The 6473-nt window shown below is 40.8% G+C and overlaps 1 pseudogene; it reads right to left on the bottom strand.

Moving 5' to 3' along the window:
- Nucleotides 1–296: 296 nt before the first annotated feature.
- LOC101587682 lies at nt 297–802 on the bottom strand (annotated as a pseudogene).
- Between the last annotated feature and the right edge of the window lie 5671 nt (nt 803–6473).

Here is a 6473-nt window from a genome sequence, read left to right on the forward strand (position 1 = left end):
TAGGTAATAAAGGTGCATTGGGAAAGACAGAGCAAACAATTCAGATAAACGGACAACATCCCAGGAAAGAATTTGGTTTCACTACCCAGTTTGGACTAGTGATTCTCCTGCTTTCAGCCTCCCCAGCACTGGGATTACAGTTATGTGCCACCATGCCCAGTCTCAGTGGTGGGCTCAGCCTGCCCAGGGGCAGGGCCAGCATGGCATGTGGTTCTGGGGATCAAATCCCTGGTCTCTATACTTGCCAAAGCAGGCACTTAGTCTGCTGAGCTATCTCTCTTTCTCTCTCTTTTTTTTCCTTGCAACCTCAGAATCCCATGTTTATTACAAAGGCAAATGGTGATTCTTATGGTGAGCTTATCGGTAGGATTTCTGGTAACAAGCATGGGCACCAGGACCTCCAAACTTTTTGGATTCGCAGTGTTGGGGGTCAGCTACCAACTGGGTCCGGTTGTACTGGATGAGAATATCTTTGATCTCTTTCTTGGAAGCCTCATCAACATACTTCTGGTAATAGGCCACCAGGGCTTTGGAGATGGACTGACAGATAGCATAAATCTGGGCAACATAACCACCACCCTTCACATGGACACGGATGTTTTCAACACCAGCAAACCGCTCCTTGCCCAGAAGCAGAACAGGCTCCAGTAACATATTGCAGGGTGCGCGGCTCGATCATCTCCAGGGGGCGCCCATTCACCTTGATGAGGCCATTGCCCCGCTTGCAGTGTGCCGCCACTGTGGCTGTCTTCTTGCGACCGAAGACTTGCACGGACTGCAGCGGTCCCTTGGATGGCATGGTAGCTAGTGCAGACTCTGGAGCTTTTCACCATGCTGCTGAGCTATCTCAATAGTCCACCAATACACTTCCATAACAAAAATCTTTGCTACAATTGTCATATCCACGACAATCTGCACATATGACAACTGCATATTCCATGCAAATGTCTTGCTTACACTGACAGCACATGTGCTTTCTTTTCCTATGTGGCAGGCCATTCTTGTCACCTCTCTTGTTTTTCTGTTTTTTAGGATCTTCCTACTACATTGTACAATATACCCTTAGCAGGAATATAAGATATTAATAAAATATCAAATGTAATGAGTGCTTAGACATTAACATTTTCAGATCAGCAGTGTACTTTCTTACAAAACCTAAAAGTTAATATCAGAAGCAATCTATGCAAGGGCCGGGAAGATGGCTTAGGGGAATAAGTGCTTCCCTGGCAAGCGCAAAAGCCTGAGTTCAGTCCCGGGTTCCACTAAAAACAAAACAAAACAAACAAACAAACAAACAAACAAACAAAAAAGACCTATGTGAAGTACAATGTAAGTACAAATAAAAGTCTACCACAGAAAAAGTCTTTGCTTCAATTGTCACACTCAAGGCACTCTTCACACATAACAACTACATGTTCCATACACAAGTATTGCTTATATGTATATTTTCCTCTTTTTTTTTTTAATGGGACACAGCTGACATATTTTTTGTTTTCCTGTTGTCATAGTGGTGGTAGTTCTTTGTGATGCTACGCCTGCATATTCATGTGTCTGATCACTAGTTTGCTCCACAGTTAATTTTTTTATAGTTACCTTGGTAGAAACATTTTGTCTTTCCTCTGCTGAAATGATCTCTTTTAAGTTCCAGTTCCAGTCCTCTAAGAAAATTTCTCTGTGGTACTTTGCATTTGTTATTTTCTTTGTAAAAATTATTTATGGGACACATGTTTAGACTGAGTAATACACAACCATGGCCAGTGCTTTGTATTTTGAGTGACATCATCATTGCTGCATAATTCAACATCTACTTTGTTTTTAATTTTGTTTTTAGAATGTTTCCATCTCACATTTTCACTTCATTGAGGTCTATCAATACTTCCATCATGCAATATTGCCGTCAGCACTACCAGTTTGTTTATATATGTGAGGCCAATGCTTTATTTTTCTGAAATCCAAAGTTTGTACTATAAAATTATTTTGAAGTTGCAATATTTCATTCATAATTTCTGCTTTTTCCTGCTTGCTCTTCTTGTGCTGGTCCACTTGTGCTCTGTTAGCAAATGTAACATCAGGTGGAAACTGGTAAACCAATTGTTGACTCTCATATTCTGATTAGTTTGAGAGATGGAAGCAACAAGCCTGTGCACAGAATCATTCTGTTTGTGACTGTGTGAATAAGGACCTCGTGTCTGAGTTTCAGGATACCTCTCTAAATTGAAAGCATAATAAATCTTCGCATCTACAAGGGAATAAATTTTTATTTTTAAAATTTTTATAAATTTTAATTTTTTTTTTGCGGAACCGGGGATTGAACTCAGGCCCTTGTGCTTGCCAGGCAAGCACTTATTCTACTGAACCATCTCCCTGGCCCCATAAATTTTAAATTTTTAAGGATTTTTTTGTTTTTGTTTTGTTTTTGCATATACTGCTTGGAGCTACAGGCCCTTGACATGCTGCAAGATGTGTATCAATAGTCGCTTATTCAAGTGGTGTGTAAATTGACAATTACCCGCAAATCTCTCAGTCAGAGGGTAGCAACCAGTTTGTGAACTATTTTTCTCTTTTAGCATGTGGTTTTGTCAGGCACTGTCTTTTTATTTTTACCTCAGGCAATTTTGAAGGAACTGAAATCTCATTGTCAGTGTTTATTCTACAAACCTCAGGCCCACACCCATTGCTTTTCCATAAGTCTTTTACATTCCTGTGAATACTGTGAAAAAGTTCAAGTACAGCAGAGCTATGAATGCTTTCAGTTCAGATAGTGAAGTAGAGGATGCTAGTGATCCTCCTGCTTTCAGCTTCCCTGTAGCATTTCATGTTACAGTTTCTAACATTGAATGGCAATCCTGGATTCTGTCCAATAGATTCCACCCCCCAATAATTCTCACTGTATTTTTGGACCTAGTTCTAACATTGGGTCATTCCAATTTGTTGCGTGATGATTTTGTTCTTTCTTTCTTTCTACTCTCTCTCTCTCTCTGTCTCTCTCTCTCTCTCTCTCTCTCTCTCTCTCTCTCTCTCTCTCTCTCTCTCTCTCTCTCTCTCTCTCTCTCTCTCTTTTTGTGGTACCACAGATTGAACTCAGGACCTTGTGCTTGCCAGGCAGGTGCTTATTTACTGAGCTATCTCCCTGGCTGCAATTCTGTACCATTTCAACTAGCAAATATGTACTCACATTGTAGTTTACTTACTCATCTTAATCAGAGAGGTCTGCATTTGCTGTGTCTGCATTGGCCCATTTTTGCTCCACTTCATTGTCACAGGAACTTTGGCTCACATGGCCGACATCCGAGGCATTATCTTCATCATCCATGCATGAGTAATCTGCTAATTCACTTTTGACCTCCAAAACTTGCAAATCTGGGTTTTCTTGTGCCATTCTACTAAATTGCTCTACTTCTATTGCGGCTTTGAAGCTCTTATATATACCTTGCCATTCATCTGCCAAGTCTGCTATACTTTTAAATTTTTTTTTTTTTTTTTGTGGAACCGGGGATTGAACTCAGGCCCTTGCACTTGCCAGGGAAGCGCTTATTCCTCTAAGCCATCTCCCCGCCCCCCCCATACTTTTAAATCAATATTTTCTGTTCTATCTTACTGAAGCATTGCAATATACACATATATTTTATTTACAATAAAATCTAGGCAATCTGCTGGAATGTAGCTCAGTGGTAGATCTCTTTCCTAGTATTCATGAGGTCCTGGGTTTCATCCCCAACACAACACCACCTACAGAAAGGCTTTCCAATATAAAGGTTGCCTGTAAATGCTTCTCCTCCTAAGCAGAAGATCTCTTTGACTTGTGGGAATTTATTGTCCCTTGGATATGAGTTCCTGATCACCTAAAACAATGATGCTTTTGAATTAAATTCCACGGAAGCTGGTGGCTACACATGGCTCCAGTAAAGCTTTGATAAAAATCTGTAGGAAATATGAGGCGGACTTGAAGATTATTAAACTTGCCGGACCAGTTAGCTGCTTACCCCTGTGGTACTAGGTACTCTGCACCTAGGATGAGGTGGGTTCTTGGATGCTTTCCGGTTCGAATCTAATCCAGATCACCTTTGTGACCCTGAATTGTGTGAAATGAGGTGGTAACCTCAACTGTGTCATAAGGAAACATTTTAACATGGAAACTGGCACTAATTGGACTGTTTGTGGGCATAACTGAGACACTCATGCTTCCCTAGAGAACAAAAAGAGGTGAGCAAAAAACAAGTATCACATCTCAGCTCAGCACGTTGGCTGGAAGACACAACAGCTACCATTTATTTCTCTGTTCTTCCAGCAGTATCTAATTTGTAAATCAACTGGCCTTCACTATAATGTCCACCATTTATGCACAATAATGCTTCTTTATGATAATTCTGTTCTTTTCCTATAAAGCTGTCCCTACACTGAGGGACACTCAGGGCCAGTGATCTGCAAACCTTTTCTGAAAACGCCTGAGAGAAAATACTTTAAGATGTGCAGACATATAATCTGTTGTAACCACTCAACTTCACCAGTGTTCCAATAAAACTTTATTTGTGAACACTGAATTATAAACACCAAAATTTCAAGCCAGAACTACCAGCATTTCAGAGGCTGAGGCAGAAGAATCTCAAGTTCTAGTCACTGCAGGACAACTTAAATGAGACCCTGTCTCAAAATAAAAAATAAGGGTCAGTCAGATAGCTCAGTGAACTAAAGCGCCTGCTTAGGCAGAGTGCAGGGGCCAGGGTTCAATCCCCAGCATGCCATGCTGGCCCTGCCCCTAGGGCACATGGCAATGGAAACTGGGCATGGTGGTGCATGCCTGTAATCCCAGCTCTTGGGAGGCTGTAAACAGGTGGATCACTATGAGTCTGACCTATGTAGTGAGGGCCCTAAAGACCCTATAGACCCTGTACTAAATACAAAACAAAACAAAACAAAACAAAAAACAAAATAAGAAATAAACCTGGGCATGGTGGTTCATGTCTGCAATCCCAACACTCAAGACTGAAAAAAAAAATGTGATTTTGAAGACATCCTGTGCTTCAAAGTGAGTTCGAGACCGGGCTGGATTATTAGTAGAACTCTGTCTTAAAAACATCCTGGTGGGCCAGGGAGGTGGCTCAGTGGAATAAGTGTTTCCCTGGCAAGCGCAAGGGCCTGAGTTCAATCCCCGGTTCCGCAAAAACAAAACAAAACAAAACAAAACAAAACAAAACAAAACAAAACAAAAAAACCCAAAAAAAACATCCTGGGGATGTGGGCATGATATCATAAATTTATAATCCCAGCACTTTACGAGACTGAGAAAAAATGATACAAGTTCCAGCCCAGGCTTAACAATTTATTGACTTAGCAAAAACCCTTTTTAAAAAAGTAAAAAAATGAAAGGCCTGGGCTGGGGAAATACCTCAGTGGCTTAAAGCTCCTGCTCAAAGTCCTGAGTTTGATCCCTGGTACCAAAATAATAAAATAACAAAATAGGGCCGGTATGGAAAAAGAAAACAAAACACTTCACTCAACAACAACAACAACAACAACAACAACAACAACAACAACAACAACAAAAAGGGCCAGGGAGATGGCTCAGTAGAATAAGTGCTTTCTTGGCAAGTGCAGGGGTCTGAGTTCAGTCTGCGATTCCACAAAAAAAAAAAAAAAAAAAGACTGACAAATGTGGCTCATTGTGAAGGCCCTGAGTTCAGTTCCAAGTATCACCAAACAGGATGACACACACAGTTTTAAATTTCTTACAAGTTTTCACATCAACAGTTCTTTCTTTCTTTCTTTTTTTTTTGTAAAAGAAAAGAATGTTAATTAATATATTTTAACCCTAATGGTTACCAAGTACTGTGCCAAGACTTTTGGACCTTTTTTAAGATCTTCTTTGTCCATTTTCAGATGAGAAGATTGAAGTTTGAAAAAATAATCCTGTGCCCAAGGGACACAGTGTTGAGAGGATATGCTGGAATTCAAACTTGCTTTGCTTCGCGACACACAGGTTTCCCCTTGGAAGCACAGCTGCGTCAAACCCTGAGATCATTAACTGCATCCTTCAATGCATGCTGGATGTTTTGTGTGGCTAACACACACCTTCCTTTGCCACTTCTCCCAACTCCACACTGGCCACTTGGGCAGATTGTAGGGTACATGTCACCATCTCATGCCAAAGACAGCCAGGTCTTCAGCTGATCCAGCATTACTTGCTACCAATGAAGTAGTCATGGGTGATCACCCGTCCAATGACACATCTACAGTTCTTGAAAAACAAGAACAAAAAACAGCTCTTATTCTCTTTGCCTATAAACATGTTAAAACTGTGAAAATCCTTTTTTTGCTTTCAGGCAGCCTAAATTTGGGCTGCAATTTGCAGATTTCTCCTGTAGACCACAGCATCAGATCTCTGTCTACAGTGGGCACCTGCTTATCTTCAGCTTCTTTATCAAGTGTTTGGACAGAATGAGGGGGAGCAGAATAGATGAAACAGTAGACACATG

This window comes from Octodon degus, unplaced genomic scaffold (assembly GCF_000260255.1).
Source record: "Octodon degus isolate 3935 unplaced genomic scaffold, OctDeg1.0 scaffold00046, whole genome shotgun sequence".
NCBI classification, from domain to species: Eukaryota; Metazoa; Chordata; class Mammalia; order Rodentia; family Octodontidae; genus Octodon; species Octodon degus.